The 20,925-nt window shown below is 45.5% G+C and overlaps 1 long non-coding RNA gene across 1 annotated transcript; it reads right to left on the bottom strand.

Moving 5' to 3' along the window:
- On the bottom strand, positions 11,633–20,038 carry LOC110395285. Its single transcript, XR_002436289.1, has 3 exons — positions 19,920–20,038; positions 18,448–18,621; positions 11,633–13,940 (listed from the first exon to the last, which is right to left on the bottom strand). It is a non-coding gene; the product is annotated as an uncharacterized LOC110395285 (long non-coding RNA).

Raw genomic sequence — 20,925 nt, 5'->3', positions numbered from 1 at the left:
TTTTTATACTGCGAGCTTTTATCTTTTCCCTCCGGCTAGAAAATGGTAACAGAGGAGCAAAGTACTGTGGGGGATGTAGTAGTCCTTCTCTTCTGAGAACCAGGTATATCCACTACATGATGTTATGATGTGGAATACCAACAACCGAAAATCACAAAACCATGACAGGACCCATTGCAGAGAAGTGAAACTGAGGCAGAACACCAGCAAAAAAAGCACAGGGAGAGTGAGGGAGCCCCAGCTCCCCCAGGTGGGAAGAGCACAGCTCCTGAGGAGCAGCAGCGGCAGTTGGCACAGGGTGAGCAAGTAGGGAGGGTGCAGTCCTCCTCCCCACTGAAGAGACCAGACCACCTAGCGCTGTTCACCTTATCAAGGGCACTAGACAAGCCATGGTCTCCCCTTAGCCAAAAGCCATTGCTGACAAGGCTGTGGTGACCCAGTCCGAGTGCCCACGTGGCTGTGCAGGTCTCTGGCTGCAGGGAGTGCCTGAGCCTGGCACAAGCGCTGGAGGCAGCGGGGATAGATCCTTCCTTGAAAGAGGAGCAGGGCTTTTGAAGGAGATGGATACCACAGCAAGGAGAGGTGGTGCCCACGGAGACATCTCTCTGCTATTCCCAGGATCGCTGCCTGTCCTAGTGCAGCCAGAGGAACAGGCGCTGGGGCCTCTATCTTCTCAGTCCTACCCAGCGTCATTGCTTTCTGCCCTCTGCTGCCTTGAAGGACTGGCACCGCTCCCAGCCCACGCTGAAAGCATCAGGGAATGCTAGGCTCAGGTCCCTGCCCTCAGGGACCAGGACGGCCACTCTGTCCTCTCTGCAGAGGATGACAACAGAGCTGCCCACCTCGCCCATGCAAGGATGGCTCAGTGGTGAGCAGGGCTGCGGCAGCTGCTGCTCTTGCACAGGAAAGAGGAGATGACCGCCTGGGAGGTTGCTTCCAGAGGTCCATGTACTGGGAGAGCTCCTGCTCCCTGGTAGGGCATGACAGGGATCTGCTGCTCGCTGACTGCGTGTCCTGGTGGGCTCCCTCCTGCAATTACAGGGATTGACGTCCGTAGCCAAAGGAGCCCCTCTGGCTGCTGACCTGCTGTCGCATTTTTTGGGCCTGCTGCTTCTTGTCCCTGTCCTCCTGGGGGGATTTTTCTCTCACAGTCTCTTTCTTCCTGCACCTGGGGCTGAAGTTGCAGGTGCAGTCAATCTCTGGCAGCTTTCACTGCCTGCCTGGCTGCAGCGTGTGGCTTTGGTACATGTAAGGCAGAGCCTCCTAGAGTCAGACCTGTCCTGGGTGCAGCCCTTGCCCTTCTGTGCTGGAAGGGCAATCGGATGGACGCCCTCGTGTGCCTCCGTGTATGGGGAAGCTGGGAGTCTTGTGATGAACATATGTGTTAAGGAATAGAGTGCAATTTATTGTACAATTATTCTTCAGAATCATACCATATTTGATACAGTTTTCTGAAGGAATTTGTAAGTGTTCCTCTGGTAGCAAGAAAGATCGTATATTTATTTTAAAAAGGGTTAGAATGTTCTTGTTACATGGAACATCTTTTTGTTCTCAGATCTGCTATTTTCATTTTGTACATCCATGTCTTTGTAGTGTCGTCTTACTACTTCCATCTCTTGTCCTATTCTTCATAGATCATTTTTACCACGTTTTTTGAGGATGAATGCTCAGCCCTTAGTACAAAACACTTGGACTTCTAAAAGATTGAGCACACCATGCAAAAATCAGGGAATCTTGGCAGCAAGGCATTATTTTGAATAGCCAACTAGCTGGCCAAGTCCTTGACAGGGGATTGCTTGGAGAACATGTCCTTGAAAATTTGTCAAAAAAAAAAAAAAAAAGAGTTCTAGAGGGTGAAACTGGGAGAAATATCATTTCAAAAGAAGAATTACGCATTTGTACATGTAAACCTGCGTGTCTGTCAGTGCACGTATGACAGTGTGTAACAGCTCCAGTATTCTGCTCTGCAGACGCATTTCAGATGACAACGTGCCTTTTGTCATGGCACTGTTCAGTTTTGCATCAAGAAGCTAAATTCTGAGCCAAAGCACTTTGTCCAGTCTTGAAAGCCTTCAAGCTGGAAGGGATATTGTTACATTAAGAGGAATTTCAAAACCAGGCGAAGATATCCAAGCTAGAGACCAATGTTTTGAGTGACTTAGATCAGAAGAGTTGAAGTTGTGCAGAAGGCATTTCAAAACAGATTGGCTGCTTGCCCAAAGCTGACTGAAAACTCTGGAGCTTTACCAATGCTTTCAAATCAAGAGCTCTAACCATGGTACCCAGAGGAATTCTCCCGTTCTAGACACATATGAAGAGGGCAAGGAAGATAGCTTTCCAAAGACTCCTACGGGTGTTTCATACAGATACTAAGTTCTGAAGCTTTATAGCTGGCATTCTCAAAGCTTTGTTAAGGAGTCTTACGAGAGAAACATCCAACTGAGTCAGTGTGCTGAGCTGCATGTATAAAGGTGGCCAGCAGGGAGATGGGCAAACAGGGAGGGAAGCCAACAAAGACCAGGGCCAACAGGATAGGCAAACGGCAGTTTGCATGGGCAGTTCAAGCTGGGGGTGAGCAGGGTACGCCGCTCTTCTCAGCCCAGGTTGCAAGGGGAAAGCTCTCTATTAGTAATAACATGGTGACATGGCAGACAGGCAGAGGCAGAAATGCTGACGAGGGGCCCACAGCCTCCCTGAGCTGATGTGTGCACCTAGATGGACCTCCCGAGGAGCAAGAAGACTGCCCAGCAGTCACTCGTGGGACCGAGATAGGTGAGGAGTGTCGTGGATGCAGGTGTGCACAACCTGCAGGAGTGTACGTGGTGTTCTCCTCGGTCCTCCCACCTGTAGACTGGGATTTGGGCAGAAGGAGAACTGACCCATTGAATGAATGACTCATTGCACGAGTGGTGTAATTCCCAAGGCTATGGCTTCTATGATCTAGGTAGGACCTTTGTCAAACTGGGAATGGTGATGTGGGATGGGACGCAACTGACTAGGAGGAGCAAGAATAGGGTAGCTGAGCTCATTGCAAGGGCTTTACAATAGATCGGCTAGAGGAAGGATTTGTACTGCTGAGTGACAGAAGAAAGCCGGGGAATGCTGTCATTCTAGGGGTAAAATCTCAGATTTGTCACAGAGATTTGTGGGAGGGCTCCTCTAGGAAGGCAGTGCATCCAAAAGCCCAGCTGAAGTGCCTTTATACCAATGCATGCAGCATGGGAAATATGCAAGGGGAGTTAGAAACAGTGGTGCACTTGGAAAACTTTGATCTTATTGCCATCACAAAAACATGGTGGGATGATTCATATAACTGGGACACCACCATTGAGACTCCATAAGATTTTTAGAAGAGACAGGCAAGGTAGGAGGGGTAGGGGAGTTGCTCTCTGTGATAAGGAGTGGATAGACTGCAAGGAGCTCCCTCTGAGAAACAGTCAGGAATGGGTTGAGAGCCCTACAGCCTACAGCAGGCTACAGAGGTAGGCGTCCATGCCAGTCTTGAATATCTCCAGAGAAGGAGAATCCACAGCCCCCCTGGGCAGCCTGCTCAGTGCTCTGTCACCCTCACTGTGAAGATGTTCCTTTGCATATTGGTGCGGAACTTCCTATGCTCAAGTTTATGGCCATTTCCCCTTGACCTGTCCACCAGGCTGCTGAAAAGAGGTTGGCCATGTCTCTGACTCCCACACTTAAGATATTTATTAACTTTAATCAGATCCCCTCTGAGTCTTCTTTTCTCAAGGCTGAAGAGACCAAGGTTGCTCAGCCTTTCCTCACAGGGGAGATGCTCCAGGCCCTTTATCATCTTTGTGGCCCTCCGCTGGACTCTCTCCAGGAGATTTCTGTATTTTTTGTACCACGGAGCCCAGAACTGGATGCTGTACTCCAGGTGAGGTCTGATCAGGGCAGAGTAGAGGGAGAGGATCACCTCCCTCGACCTGCTGGCCACAATCCTTTTAATGTACCCCAGGATCCCATTGGCTTTCTTGGCCACCAGAGCACACTGCTGGCTCATGGCCAACCTGTCATCCACCAGGACCCCCAGGTCCTTCTCTGCAGAGCTCCTCTCCCGCATGTCATGTCCAAACCTGCACTGATACTTGTGGTTATTCCTTCCCAGGTGCAAGACTCTTAGCTTGCTTTTGTTAAACCTCATCTGGTTTATTGCTGCCCAGCTCTCCAGTCTGTCCAGGTCTTGCTGAATGGCAGCACAGCCTTCCAGTGTGTCAGACATTTCTCCCAGCTTTGTATTATTGGTGTACTTGCTGAGGGTGGACACTATCCCCTCATCAAGGTCGTCAGTGAAGACATTGAATAAGACTGGTCCCAGCACCAACCCCTGAGGAACACTGCTAGTCACAGGTCTCCAACCAGACTCTGCACCACCGATCACAAACCTCTGAGCTCGGCCAGTTAGCCAGTTCTCAACCCACCTCACCATCCACTCATCTGTCCCACACTTTCTCAGTTTCATTATCAGGATATCGTGGGAGACAGTATCTTAAGTCTTGCTGAAGTCAAGGTAGACAACATCCAGTGCTCTCCCCCCATCTACCCAGCTGGTGATGCCATCATAGAAGGCTACGAGGTTGGTAGAGCACGATTTTCCCTTGGTGAATCCATGCTGACTATTCCTCATGACGTTCTTCTCTTCCAATTGCTTGGAGCTGGCATCTAGAACAAGCTGTTCAATCACCTTTCCAGAGACAGAGGTGAGACTGACTGGCCTGTAGTTTCCCAGATCCTCCTTCTTGCCTTTTTTGAAGACTGGAGTGACACTGGCTATCCTCCAGTCTTCAGGCACTTCTCCTGTTCTCCAAGACCTGTCAAAGATGATAGCAGTTCAGCAGTCACCTCTGCCAGCTCCCTCAGCACACGTGGATGCATCCCATTGGGGCCCATGGATTTGTGCACACCGATCCCACCCAGATGCTCCTGGACCACCCCCTCCTCAACCAGAAGGAAACTCTCCATTTTCCAGACTCTATCTCTTCTCTCCACAGTCCAGGAGTCCCAAGGGGGAGTCTTTGAAATGAAGATTGAAGCAAAGAAGGTGTTCAGCATCTTCACCTTCTCAGCATCCCCTGTTACCAGGACACCCTCCTTGTTCAGCAGAGGACCCACATTATCCCTAGTCTTCCCTTTACTGTTAACATACTTAAAAAAAAAAACTCTTCTTATTATCCTTTATCTCTTTTGCCATCTTCAGCTCCAGGTGAGCTTTAGCCTTCCTCATCACTACCCTGCAGGCTCTGACAACACTCCTCCCAAGAGGACAGGCCCTTTTTCCACATTTCATAGACCTTGTTCTTCCCTTTGATCTTATCCATGAGCTCCTTGCTCATCCACGCAGGTCTCCTGCCTCCCTTCCCCGATTTTCTACGATGTGCCGATCTTGAGTTTGGAAGAAGTGCTGTTTAACTGTTGCCCAGCTCTCATGGGCCCCTTACCTTCAAGCACTCTAGCTCATGACATACCTCCAAGTAGGTCCCAGAAAAGGTCGAAGTTGGCTTTCTGAAAGTCCAGAGTAGCAATCCTACTTTTTGCCTTATTTCTTCCACACAAGATCTTGAACTCCACCATCTCATGACTGCTACATCCCAAGCTGTCCCCAACCTTCACATCCCTAACAACCACATTCCTGTTGGAAAGAACGAGGTACAGAAGCACGCCCCACCTTGTTGGCTTCTCCACCACCTGCGTCAGAAAATTATCTTCAACGCATTGCAGGAACCGTCTGGAACGCGCCTGGCTGTGTTGCTTACCCAGATATCTGGATGACTGAAGTCCTCCATGAGAACCAGTACACAGGATTGCGAGACTACTTCCAGCTGCTTGTATAAGGCCTCACTGACTTCATCCTCCTGATCTGATGACCTGTAGTACCCCCCCACAATGATGTCAGTCCTACGAGCCCAACCCTTAATTCTCACCCACAAGCTCTCTACATGTTCTTCACCCTCTCCCATGTGGAGCTCATTACATTCTAGTTGGTCTCTCACATAAAGGGCAACTCCTCCACCTCACTTCTCCACCCTGTCTTTCTGAAAAAGGACACAGCCCTCCATGACAGAATTCCAGAGATGTGAGCTGTACCACTGTGTCTCCAAGATTACAATGAGATCATGGCCCTGTGACCGTACACAGATCTCCAGCTCATCCTGTTTATTTCCCATGGTACATGCATTGGTATATACGCACTTTAGGGAAGCAGCAGGTGCAGTTACCCCTAGAGGGACACAAAGAAGATTTTGGATAGGGTATCGGCAACATGACATCTGAGGAGTCCTCACACGACGCTATGGGACAACCCAGAGGTTTTTCCCTGCAATTTTCAACAGTGACAACATCTCTCAGCCCTTCTCTGTCACATCTAACTCCCTTCCCTTCCCCCTTCAGACCTAGTTTAAAGCCCTGGTATTCAGTCCAGAGAGCTTGCTCCCAGAACACTTGTGCCCCACTTGCTCAGCTGGAGTCCATCAGGAGCCCACATACCCAGTTTCTCAAAGGCCTGCCCAAGATCAAGATACTCAAAGCCTTGATCAAGACACAACCCCCTCAGCCACTCATTTACCTGACATGATCTCCTCCATCTTCTTGGGTCCCAGCTACCCATCAGAAGGACAGAGGAGAACACTGCTTGCACTCCTGATCCTTTCAACATCTTTCCAAGGGATGCAAAGTCCTTTTTAACATTCTTTAGTTTCCTCATTGCAGCATCCGGGGACCCAGCCTGAATGACAATAACTTTCTGGTTCCAATATTGGACTGGCTGACCAGAGTTGAAGTGCTGCTGGACCCGGTGCTCACCAATGTGGAGATCATTAAAGATATAAAGATATAAAGATTGGAGGCAGCCTGGGGTGTAGCAACCATGCCCTGGTCGAGTTCATGATCTCAAGGAACATGGGCCTGGCAAAGAGTGGAGTCGGGACCCTAAACTTCCAGAGAACAAAATTCAGGTTAAGGAATTGCTGGACAAGATCTGGGAAGAAGTCCTTAGAGATGAAGGAGTGGAACAAAGCTGATTACTCTTCAAGGATGTGTTTATGAGAGTGCAAGAGTTCTCCATCTCTCAGAATAAGAAAGCATGCAAGAGAAGCTGGAAACCAGCTTGGCTGGCAAGGGCCTACTGGTCAAACTGAGGGAAAAGAAGTGCAAGTACAGGCAGTGGAAGCAAGGACATGTCACCTTGGAAGAATACAGGGATGCTGTCCGGAATTGCAGAGATGGGATTAGGAAAGCCAAGCTACAGATGGAACAGAACTTGGTGAAGGATGTTAAAAACAACAAGAAGGTACAGGTACATAGATCAGAAGAGAAAGGCTAAAGAGAGCGTATCCCTTCTGCTAAATGAGAAAGGAGAACCGGCTGCAACAGATATGGAGAAGGCTGAGGTACTCAGTGAGTTCTTTGCCTCAGTCTTCATTGGCAGCCAGTATTCTCACATCCCTGAACCTGAACCTCCAGGTGGAAACTGGGGGAGCAAAGTTCCTGACCACTGTAAGGGTGGAGCAAATCTGAGATCAGCTCATGAGACTGCATGTGTAGAAGTCCATGGGGCTGGATGACATGCATCCCAAGGTCCTAAGGGAGCTGGCTGATGTGATTGCTGAGCTGCTCTCCATTCTATTTGAAGAGTCATGGCTGTCAGGCAAAGTCCCTTGGGACTGGAAAAAGGAAAACATTGCTCCCACTTACAGGAAAGGGAGGAAGGAGAACCAAAGGAACTGCAGGCCGGTGAGCCTCACCTCTGTGCCTGGGAAGATCATAGAACAGATCTTCCTGGAAGACATAATAAGGCACATGAGAGATGAGCGGGTGATCTGAGACAGCCAGCATGGCTTTACCAAGGGAAGGTCATGCCTGACCAATCTGGTGGCCTTCTCTGATGGAGTGACAGCACTGGTGGACAAAGGGAAGGCAACTGATGTCATCTACCTGGACTTCTGCAAGGCGTTTGACATGGTCCCCCACCACATCCCTATCTCTAAATTGGGAAGATGTGGATTTGAAGGGTGGACTATTCAGTGGATAAGGAATTAGTTGGAAGGTCACAGCCAGAGGGTTGTACTGAATGGCACTATGTCCAGGTGGAGCTGTGACCCCCAGGCATCCATCTTGGGACTGGTACTCTTTAACATCTTTATCAGTGACATGGATGATGGGATTGAGTGCATCATCATCAAGTTTGCTGATGATACCAAGCTGAGCGGTGAGGTTGATTTAGCAGAAGGAAGGGGTGTCATCCAGAAGGACCTGGATAAACTTGAAAGGTGGGCCCTTGTGTACCGAATGATTCACACTTCTCTGGAGGTGTTCAAGGCCAGGTTGGATGGGGCCCTGGGGAATCTGATCTAGTGGTTGGCAACCCTGCCTGAGGTGGGGGGGCTGGAACTTGATGATCCTTGAGGTCCCCTCCAACCCAAGTGTTATGGTTTTGTGATTTTTTTGTTGTCGGTATTCCACATCATTACATCATGTAAGGTATGGGCAGTTAAAGCGTTAGTTCCCCGGTTACTGTAAACTGACAAACACCTTTTTTGGTGTGGCCCTCTGAGGGGGAGGGGAGGAGGTGCACTCCCCAGGGGTCTTTGCGGGAGAGGGGGTGGTGAAGCCACGTGGGAGACGCGGGGTCTGTTCTTCCCAGCCTGGCGGAGAAAGCACATGGTCCTCCTGCATTTTACTGGGTAAGATTTTCAGCCTGTAAACCCTCTATCATAATTCTACTAGCCTCATTTTGATATATTTAGTAAAATTAGTTGTTCCTCCTCAGATCGGTGCCGCTGTTTTTTTTTTTTGTGTTAGATCCGTCTACGGGTCCCCCTCTTCCCAGTTTGCGGCTCCGCGGCTTTTCTGCCGCTTTAGCCGCCGGACCGCCCGGGGGCTGGCTCTTATCGCCGGCGATTTTTTTTTCTTTCCTTCCTCTTTTCTCGTTTTTTTTCTTTTGGGCCTGTCCCCCCCTTGTCACGGACGCAGACCCTTAGACAATACCGTGACACCAAGCCATTCAATGATTCTGTGATTATTACATTGAGTTGAGTTGTATCTATTCACTGAATTTTTAATGACATTTCCTTTTAGCTTGGCAAGCTTGACTACTGCTTTAGCTCTGGTGACAGTGCACCAGAGTTGTATTTCACTTGTAAATACAGAACAGCTATGAAGTGCCTTGCATTTGAGAGGTATCTCAATGCATTCCTTTTTCACATGCGAAAACTCTCTTTATCACTGTAACAGTAATTGTTGGATAGAGTGACCAGATTAAAAGAACCAAATAAGCCCTGCTGACTTCACAGGTTGAAAGGGTTTCATTCAATTCACAGAATTTGGCTTAACAAAGTAATCATATAGTTTGGTTGGAAATGCTTAGCAGGAGATAGATAATGCGTGACCTGATTAATACAACAAATAATTAGACATTTTGTCACCTAAGTGACTTCAATTAGGCAAAGCAACACAACTGATAATATTTACCAGCCCTCTGTTACCCACAAGGTATACCACCTCTGCACATATCTTCCTCTTCTTAACTTGCCGCACAAAGTAGTTGAGTTTGGAGGAAGATATTCTCCCTGTTGTTTTGCCTTGGGCCATCTTAGTCCCCCAAAACAAGGCTGCTTTCACATACTTAGCAGCTGTTGAGAACAGCAAGTCCAATTGATGGTAGAATATTAACCAGCTGCCCCCTTTCTTAACAAAGGATAGAGGAATCAGTGATTAACACTTCAGCCTGATATTTGAAGCCTTGGGCTTAACATTCTGAGGTTGGGGCCTAGCCATGCTCCAGGGTTGTGAGACTGATCCTTGATGTTCAGTCATCACACCACTATCACAGCTAGTGGCAAGCTCCCATAGAGAAAGAGGAAACAGAAGAGCTGTGTGATTTCATGAGAAGTATCATAAATCAGTGAGATTACCCTTTGTACATTGGATACTGCATTTTGCTGGTGCTGGTCTAAAAGCACATGGCCCTGTTTTCTCTTGGAGGAACTTCAAGCACATTATGAGTTGTCTTTCAGGCTCTACAAAAATTCCTCAGAAAGAGGAATTCACAAAACATATTATTGCAGTCCCATCCCTTGCCCTGCAAATTGTTTAAATGGTTGCACTGGAGATTATCTTCCCTAACGTGTGGAAGTATGCAAGACAACAAATTTGATCTGAAATAGGTTTGAATAGAACAGGCAGTTTGCTTATGGCACCTGATCAAATGAAATTAGTCATGTCTGACACCCTGATGTCTGGAGATGTTCACAAACAAAACTAACAAAAGGAAAATATACAGCAACTCAGCACAGTGTCTTTTGCTAAGACAGATTTTAAGCCCATGACCACTCAAGAAACAGATGGCTCCTACTGAATCCCAAAGCATATTCATTAATTGGTTTCCAGCAGAGTCTCCCTGCCCAGCACACCCTCATCTATCTGTTCAAAGTGCAGTGAATTTGTCCTAAGGTGCAGCTACCGTTTTCTCCATATGGTAAAAAACAGTCCTTTAAATGTTTAAAATTTAAATAGGCCAGAACATAAAATGCAATTTAATTGAAATATGCGTGCAATCCAATAGTCTAATCATTGAGCACCTTGAAAGAGCTTTAGGGCTCATCTAACTAGTAGTTATCACAGATCATCTAACTAACAGTAGTCTTTATGGCACTGAACAATTTTATTTAAGACTGAGATTTGTAAAGGTGTTCATTAACAAGGTTCAGACAGTTATCTCTATCAGGCAGTACATGGGACCAATCCATTCTACAGTTCATGAGACGTAATGCTGTTCTACACCAAGCTCATCATGTGTGTATCTATGTCTCGGCGTTATCAATGGATCTGCGTCCGTGACAGGGGGACAGCAGGCCCACACGCCCACCGGCCCGGAAAAGAGAAAGGAGAAAAAAGCTGTCGGCGGTTTAGGGGCCGGCCCGGCCCGGTCCCGTGGCTAATGCGGCAGGGGAGCTGCAGACCCACGCCCTGGGGAAAACAAAGGGAAAAGGAGGAAGGGTAGGAAAACCGTAGACGGGTCTAAAAACAACAGCAACACTCTGAAGAGGAACGTTAATTTACTAAATATGATATCGAAATTGAGGTCAATAAATCAAAACAGTGACAGTTCCAAGCTGACATTCGGTAAGCTGCAGAGGGAGCACGTGCTTCTCCACTGTATATGGAGAGAACTCCCAGTCTGCCAGGCAGCTTCACCAGCCCCGTCCAGACGCAAAGACTCCTGGGGCATGGAGCTTCTCCCCTCCCCCTCCGAAAACCAAGCACCCAAAAATGGCAGTCCACGGAAAACAGGACATTAACTCTTTAACTGCCAGTGCTTTACATGATGTTATGATGTGAAATACCAACAGCAAAAATCACAAAACCATGACAATCTAAGATCTTTCTCTATTCTGGAAAAAAAACACAACTATACTCTGCAGCATGGGCGTCCAGTCTTTTGGCTTGCCTGGGCAGCGCTGAGTGAAGAGGAATTGTCTTGGGCCACATATAAAATAAGTAGGTTGCTCTGAAAGTAATGCCTCCTATTTATTTCCATGGAAAATACAGTGGATACAAAGAGCACAATAATACTATTTGATAGAGCAAACTCTCAGCTACAAAGCACTATTTTTCAATATAGCCACTACTGCTAGCTATGCATTTTCACCAGCTATGAACAAGAGCCTGCATATCCCACTTGTAAAAGTCTGCACCAGCAGAGGTGACCCATTGTTGCTGTTGCCACTGTTGCCACCCACTCAGTGGGTGATGAAACACAGTGAATGTCAGTGGGTGCCATTTTTTCCACATGGAGGAATTCAGTTCCACATCTTTGCAACGTACACATTTCCATGTCAGATTGCCCCTTTGCTGCTGTGTGTCACACAGTAGCAAAATGTAATGGAATACTGATGGGAGAGTTCAACCTCGACTGCCATCCCACCAACATTCGCCTCATAATAAAATAGGAGGCATTACTTTTAGAGCAGCCTTTATAGATGGACGTATCCAAATGAGGACAAAAATTTTGTAGAACTTACTGAAACTGAACAAAATGCTATTTTCTTTTCATGAGAAATGAGCAAACAATGATTATGATGAGCCGCAACTGAGAGAAAGGAGTGAGAAAACTCAAACCAGTGACACCCTGTTTGCAGTGTCTTTTCCTTCAACTTTGTTTGGAAGAAGCCCTGTGCTGTGCCGTTCAGCCAGTGTGCATCATCTGTGCTGTGAGGCCTGTCCCCATTCAGGTGATTCAGGTGCTTGCTGTCCTTGGGAAATACCACACACCACTGTGACGTGTTACAAATCTGCCAACACTTGCTGACTTTGATGCTGAGAAGTGAAATATTTTTACAGTAGCCTTTGCAAAGCAAGGTGTATCTGATTAGAAAAGAAAGAAAAAAATAATGATATTCAGGAATTCCTACTTCTCTGGAAGAAGCTAAGCAGTGCCACAGAGCAGAACAGTGCATGAAGATATGTGTGGCTGGTGGTGATGGCACAGAGTGCACCCTCAGCAAGTTTGTTGATGATACCAATTTGGGTGGAGTGGCAGATACACTGGAGGACTGTGCTATCATTCAGAGAGACCTGGACAGGCTGAGAGTTGGGCAGAAAACATCATGAAGTCCCAAAAGAGCAAGTGTAGAGTCTTGCACCTGGGGAGGAATAACTGCATGCATCAGTATAGGTTAGGAGCTGACATGCTGGAGAGGAGCTCTGCAGAGAAGGACCTGGGTGTCCTGTTGTAGGGGAACTGTTATGTCATAGCCTGAACTGGTGATTGAGCACTTGGTGAAGGGGTGGCTGGCCCAGGAAGCAGAAGTGCAAGCAGTTCACCTGTGCTTCTCACATGACTGGAAAGGGTGGACCCTGGGCTCGTTTAAGGGCTAGCCTCTGAAAGGAGAATGTCCCCTGGCTGAAGGCCACTTCTTGAGAAGGACAGTTCTATAGTTAGAGACCCTTGTTGCTAGTTGGGTGGGTTAATTTTGTCCTATATATGATGTTTTATGATTATGTTATTATTATATTATTATTTTATGATTATGTTATTATGTTATTTATGATGTTTTTTGTCCTATATTGACATTTCTAGCAGTACTTTGTCTGGTATTGTTAAGAACTTGTCAGAAGCAGTTTTGTTCCTTCCTAGGACCAGTGCCTAGTGGTAACAGGTTGGCTGTGAGCCAGTAGTGTGCCCCTGTGGCTAAGAAGGCCAGCAGTATTTTGGGGTACATTCGGAAAAGTGTGGCTAACAGGTTGAGGGAGGTGATCCCCCTCCTGTACTCTGCCCTCTTGAGGCTGTATCCAGAGTACTATGCTCAGTTCCGGGCTCTCCAGTACAAGAATAACATGGAGCTCCTAGAGTGAGCCCAGCAAAGGGCTACAAAGATGATTAAGGGCCTGCAGCATCTGTGCTATGAAGAGAGACTGAGAGAGTTGCGCCTGTTCAGCCTTGAGAAGACTGAGAGGGGATCTTATCAACGTAGACTAGATGATCCCAAGTGGTTCCTTCCAACCTCAACTGTTCTGTGACTTTTTTTCTGATGAATCAGAGGAAGGCTGGAAAAAAAACTGCTGAGGGGGCAGGAGAGCAACCTCACACCAGCAGCCACTGTGCCCAGTACCATTTCCCGTCTGTCTGTCCTGCGGTTGTTGTGCAGTGTGAGGCTTTTGAAGTCCAGAGAGTTCAGACTGAGGCAGTCTGTGCTACGCAGGTTCTCATGTTCATGTTATTCTTGCATGGTTCTGCTTATCCAAGGGAGGAAGGCCAAAAGGTTGTCCAAAGTCCTTCAGGAGCAAGAATTATGGAGAAATGTATTACCAGTTCCAAATGTCTTAATCACTAAAACCTGTGCCTTAGTGCTGTCCCCTGCCATGTGAACAGGCTTGGCTGATGGAGTCACATGTATGTCTGCCTTCATTGCTTCTTCTGGAAAATGAATCTGTGGGAAGAACAAGTCAGACTCTGTGCAAAAGAGGTTTGTTTTTTTTTTTTTTTTTAAACACAAATTTCAACTGCATTGATTTGCAGGACAACTGCAACCATTTCCATGATTCTAGTATGGTTTAACAGCTCTCCTATGCACTCCTGGCTGATTACGTCACGTGAACACTGTATGTGCTTGTTATGTACAGGAGCACTTCAGGCTCACTCACTGAGATTAGAAATATGGTGAAGTGGATTAAATGAACTTGATTAAGAAGTACTTCCATCCTAGGGAATATATCCTGACTGACATGGTAACCTTGTGTGTTGATGAATCAGGTAGCATACCCACACAAAACCTTGCATTCATACTGCCAGTTAGGAGTGGTTTATAGGGAGCATTTGCAACGAACTTTATTTCCCAAAGATTTCACATCAATAGGAAAAGAAAACAGACCCCATTAGTACCTGTACTGATAGAAGGCTGCAGTCATAGTATAGCCCTTATTAGATGACTGAGTAGGGATAGAGCTTAGTAATGAATACTTCAGACATGGGAAAAGACCAATTAAACCCACTGTCAATGCTCAGAAGACTTCTAACACAGAGACAGGAACTATTTGTAAGGATCAGATAAAAAGAACAGAGAGATTAGATTCAAGCACCTCCAGCACTGCTCTGTCTTGCAGCTCTGCCTCAGAGAGGGCAAGGGGCTGTGCTGCTGCACTGTTTGCAGGGGCAAAGGAGACCAGGTCTCCACTCACATTGAGCAGGGTGCATGGCTGTTTGTGGCAGATTGCAGTGGCCTGCAGAGCTCAGCTCAACGCCTCTGGCTACTTTCTGACCACACATATGGTCAGGAACACAAGGGATGCTCATACTGGGACTCTTGGCAAGCCCACAGGCGGAGATGAGGGACAGCTTCTCTCTCAGCTCATTTGACAGGTGCGATAGCTGCTATTTTAGCTAATACACAAGAAGTTTAAACTTGAATTTTAGGGATGAAATCATGAATTCCTGCACTTCAAGCTAGTGTGACCATGTGAGAGATACTCCTATTTTCATTGGGACACGGAGGGCCTTGTTATAGACATTCAGAAATAAATGGCATAGACTGTTAATTACATGAATTGTAATCTGGCTGTTCATTCTTTTTGCCTATTGAATAAACTTCCCTAAGACCTGCTTCTGCCACCAGTGTGTAATCCATTAAATGTAACTATATACATTCAGTAAGGCTTGTTTTTGCGTGAATTATGCAAAGCAATAGCAGATAATGTGATCTAGTGGTTGGCAGCCCTGTCCATGGAGTTTGATAATCTTAAGCCATTCTATGATAGTACATCTCCAAGATGTCAGCCTTCATAAAGCCCTAAGAGTGGCTACAGCTGAGAACTAAGCGTTGAGATACACTCAACATTCCAAGTATCTGTTACCTGCTTCAAAAGTAATGCAACTTCTTAATTGCTTTCCAGGCTATGGGTGGATAAATCCAATGGAAAAGATTCTGAGCAGAACAGTGTATAATTCCTGCTTTGCTAAGTGCTTCCTGAGAGCCGGGTACCCCAGGAACCTGCCCATGAACTCTGGCTATGTGAGCTTGCCTGGCAAAACCTAGGCAATGTCACCTGCCTACACCCCTGTTCATATCAAAGCAGAAGCTGTCTGACTCATTATAATGTTTAGTGAAGAATCAACAGCAAAATAATGGTCTCTCTAGGCTTTATTTCTTCCTGATGTTTTATCAAAATTATCTTGTCCTCTGGGAGAAACTGTCTTGGTCCTTGACCACTAGAGGATGCTGACAAAATCATACATGAAGAATTAAAATAAATAAAACAATTTTGTGGGCTAAAAGCATCGGTGGCTGTGCAGGTGCTAGATTTCAGGATTACTTATACTTGGTTGGGTTTTCCCAGACCTTGTACTCTGAGTATGCACTGCCACCCCCTCAAGTGCACAAGTGGAAAATTAACAGGCTAACTCTTCACATAAATAAATGAAAAATCTCAACTTTTTTTCCATCTGTGCTCTTAGGAACGTATATTATGAGTATCTAAACATTGTTCCTGCCCAGGGAACACCACAGGCTGGGGACTGTTCCCTGTGCTTTTCACAAAGGGGCAGAGATCTCAGCCATATGGATGGGAGCTGTGCTGCCCACTGTGCCTCAGGGCCGGCACATGGTCCCTGCCCTGGTTTATTTATTAATAGAGACTAAAGAGATAATCCAAAACCAGAGGCAATCTGTTAAATGGTTTAAAAATTGAAGTCATTTGAAAATGTGAAATTAGGCACTTAAAAAATATGTAGTATGAATTATTTCCACTGAGTAGACATGACAGAGGCTTGCATTCTGGGCCTAGTCATCTGCCCTTCTGTTTTCTGCAACAAATGCAAGCCCCATCTTTCCAGTGCAGTTGTTCAGAAGATTGCTTTCACAAAATTCAATTAAAGTGTCTTTCAGCAAGTGGAGGCTTTTTTCCCCAGTGTAAGCAACTACAAAAAGATGTGCTGTCAGCCTGTCATGTGCCAGCAGATAGGCATTTAGTAGGTGGGAAGGCTGAGAACATCAGAAAAGGTGTGACAAAAAGCCTGAGGGATGAGACAGTAACCCTGGTGATTTTACTGTGGTAGTGAAAAGGAAAGAAAGTCCTTTAGTCTCTTTTTCACATATTTTTGGCCCTTTACAGCAGCTACTTGAAGCAGGCCCTGTGGTCACTGCCAGGCCATTTGCCCAGTGGCTTCCAGTTGGCCACTGATTCCAGTTGGTGTGCCTGGCTGCCAACAACCATCCAGCCTTGAAAATGTTTTGTACCTAGGAAGCTGCAAAACCTGCCAAAGGAGATGGATAGGTACCTGAGCCTCAGTCAGCCCAAGAGCTTCCTTAAAAGGATTTTGGAGGCAATCCGCGAGTGGTACAACATGTGAGATTTTGCAAAACGCTCACCTCCAGCTCTTAGTCTGCTCCTGTTAAAGTCACCAGAGAGTTTTTACTGAGGGTATGAAAATGTCTGACAGTGGCTACTCCCGAACTTTATGGGCATTGAGGTCAGCCCAGATGTTGCCATGGCCTGGAGCAGTGTTCCGGCTCCCCAAGGGCTCCTCTCCTCTGCACTCGAAGGCAGAGCAGAGGGCAAGTCCTGCTCCTCTTTTCATCTGATGCACCAAACACCTCTCAGAAATGGCATCTGGTGTCAAAACAGGAAGTAACAAGCTATGTGAGGAACACCTCATCTATTGCCTACTGTTTGTCTGCAACACCAGGATAAGCAACTAAGGAACTTGCCTAGTGATTTTCCCTTAGCAAAAGTTTACACAGAGATTTTTTTATGACCTCAGAGAGTTAAGAGTGCTAATGCTCATGGCATTATGTCAGTGCACATACTGCATTATTTTATATACTACATAACCAATTATGGAGGATTCTGTAGGACTTCCAGGCTCCCATCTCATTTTCACAACAGGAGGCCTCCACCTTGCTGTATTATTTCTAGCTGTGTTGATTGACTGACAACAGAAATAATTTTGACCATTAAGAAATAACATCTATTTCTGAGTTGCAGCCAAATCCTGACATGAAAGATTAAACATTAGCAGTGTACAGTCAGGCTCCCAGCAGTCCAGGAGAAGTGACCAATGTTTAATTTGCCTGGACCTTACACTGGAGCTGCATGCAAGGACCTGTCCAAGCTCCTGGAAGGAACCTCAAGGGCAAAAAATGAGCATGGGTGCACCTCCAATCACAGAATTTGGGATTTCCACAACACACATCAAACTGGATATTAGGCTCCAAACCCTCACCAAATCTACTATTTGATTGCTTTGATTTTCTCAGGAAAACTCACTTGCCAGGACTACATCTTTTTAAAAGCCTTATGGTATAGGAACCTGATAATGGGATTTCACCACTTCCAAGTCCGTATACTGCCTTTTTAATATATAAATGTGCCTCAGCTTAATTCTCAGTTTAATGTGGTATGCATCTTTGTAGCTTTAGCTTTAATAAAATATTAATCACTGGTAATAATACTAATTGAGTAAACTAAATGAGCATTATGCAACTGTTTAGCTTCTAACTTCAAATATCAGAAGAAACATTTTTAATAAGCAGATATTACTTTAAAGTATGCTTTAATATATTAGTATATACATTTTATGAAGGAAGTTGTATCATGGCCAGTTAGTAGAGATGCTACAATTGATAGCATCAGTTGGGTTCAAATGATGTTCAAGCCTTAGTAAAATGATAATCAAATATTGGCCTGCTCTTACTCCTTTCAGCTTCAGTGGAAATCTGACTGACATCAATACAGTTATGTGTAATATGTTTCATTGATAAAAGTGTTTTGTTCAAAGTTCCTTCTTTATTTGTGGCTAGAAATTCAGTATATTTGTTGTTTGTTTAGCTGAAAAGCAGTAAAGTATGAGAGTGACTCATGAATGGAAGTTAAATACATTACAGTGGGCAATAATGCAATCAGAATGGTTGGGTAAATATAACCCCCAGAAGGGAAATTTACCATATTAGTTCCATGGAAGATCAGCTGAACTTTGTGGGTATCAGTCATGAACAGAACACGTTCTGGCTAGTTCCTGTGATTTAGAAACTTTTCACCCTCCAATTTTGATGCTTTGAAGCTCCCTGGGAGAATTTCATTTCAAGCTTGACTTTATCTGGATTCTGTCATAATCTCCTAGGAAGGAAACAAAAGCAGAGCTTTTATTTCAGTGTGATGTGTTTTCAGACATTTTTTTTCCACTGAAAATCATGTGATGGAAGTGCAGCTCCCAAGTATTACATCTCAAACCTGCACTGCACTTGGCATCTGCCCTGACTTGCATAGGCCACTCCATGCATTGAACAATATCCTTAATGACTTGCATAGACAAAAGAGAAGTGTTTCAGTGTTAAGAGAATTCTTGCGTGTTTTGTTTTACTATTGACTTTCCTCATCTTTTAAATTTTACATTTTATATCTAACTTCTTTTAGGAAAAACAATCACACATCCATCCCCCTCTTTTTACTTTCATAGGTTTCTATGCCTATCCCTTTACAAACAGCCTCTGCAGGGGGAACAGTAGCAACAAATAGATTCCTGCACTGTACAACCTCACTTTTGCTTTTTGTTCTTTGTCCCAACCAGAATGTACCTGTGAGTGTTTGTTTTCCTGTGTGTGCTGTGGCACTTTGTGTGTTTATTCAAGTCATGGTATGCTTTACCTGAAAACAGCTGTAATAACCACAGCACAGGTTCCAAAAGGCATTTTGCTTTTTCCTTTTAGAATCATAGAATCATTAAGGTGGAAAAGACCTCCAAGATCATCTAATCGTACCATCAACCCATCACCACCATGCCCACTCATAAAATCACAGAATCATTAAGGTTGGAGAAGACCTCTAAAATCATCAGATCCAACCATCGGTCCATCCCCACCATGCCCACCAAGATATGTCCTAAGATGGTGCCGTTCTTTGGCAAAAATGGAGTCCCAAGTGGGGCTCACTGGGACCTCCAAGCCCCAGCGGGCACAGGCCCCAGGCACAACTAACCAACCTACAATATTTACTGGTCTTTGTGGTAGAACACAGTACATGTTGTGTATTGCAGCATGCCTGTTGTCATTTGTGGCATTTTAGGTGTCAGTTTTGCAATCTGATTTTCGTCAAATTACTAAAAAATTACACATAATTTGGAAGGGAGCTCTGGAGCTATCAAGCACAACCTCTGCTCAAAGCGGAACCTGCTTCAGATTTAGGTGAGGTTGTCCAAGGCATTTTTCCTTCCTTATCAGTCCGTCTAATAAAAGATTGACATGCCCCACAAAACTTGCCCCAGTTATCCACTTTCAAGTCAGCTTTTGGAAAATCCTTAAGGATGGAGACTCCAAAACATATCCACATTATATGGGTCATGAGTTCTGAAGAAAAAATAAAATCCTGAGATGATCCCAGGCCAAATTTTAGAAAATATGTAATGAGTTAACACTTACACAGCTGAAGTGTGGACTTCTGTTTTAATGTGTGGTTTTTCCTTTACGTTATTCTCTGTGTGCCTTTACGGAAGCACGCTGTACGGCTCTCTGTTGACGCTGCATAAAGGTGACGCATGGGAAACACAAGGAGGTGTGATGACGGGCTGAGATAAGCGGGGAGATCAGGAGGCACCTGAGAGCCTCACCCCGCAGCAGGCGGGTGATGATGTTTTGCAAGAGAGAGGTCTACGTCTGCCTTTCCTCTCTGCTGGGCAAAGCTAGGTTTAGATCTTATCTGAAAGCAGACTGTGCTGCTTCAGTGACAGGCACAATCCCTGGGCTGTGAACGTAGTCATAAAAGGAGTTTACATCTCCGTATATTGAGAATCAACAGGGAAGGGAGTGAACTCTGCTGCTGTACAGTACTTTAATACTGGAGATATTGTCACTATACTCATGATAAATAATGGATGTTTAAGTGGCTTTACAACAGCAGAATGGAAAAAAAAAAAGCAAATGCCTGGGTGCAAAAGCAGATCTGTATTTTTTCATTGTGACTGAAACAAGTAGAGATCTGTGCTTAATTATTTCATGCAGAACAGAGGAGTGTCAACTGGAAAGGCTGAGCAAAGGCCATTCAACCATATAGCTCTATGGAGCATTTACCTGGGGGCAAGAGGACAGAGTTTCAGTTCAACAAAGACATTTTCCTGTGAAATGAAGTGTCCCTTCAGTTCAGTTCTCTCATTGCTGTGCAAGAGAGCTTGGGAAAGAGTGGGAAACAGCTTCATCCTGGGCATTCTCATGAAGAGGGCACCTCCAGTCCCTATATGCATATATATAGAAATATGTTTTTACATCCATATTTCTTTCTATGCATATGCATATATATGCTTTTTAACTAGACTTCACAGCCTCCCTTTCACAGGACTGCATCAAGGGTTACTTTGGAAATAATCTTGATATCTTTTATGATAACGAAGCATTCCATTTGTTCCCAGATCCCAATTCATGGCCAACACTT

Source organism: Numida meleagris, chromosome 3 (genome assembly GCF_002078875.1).
Source record: "Numida meleagris isolate 19003 breed g44 Domestic line chromosome 3, NumMel1.0, whole genome shotgun sequence".
Lineage (NCBI taxonomy): Eukaryota > Metazoa > Chordata > Aves > Galliformes > Numididae > Numida > Numida meleagris.
This window is presented reverse-complemented; position numbering and strand designations above follow the sequence as displayed.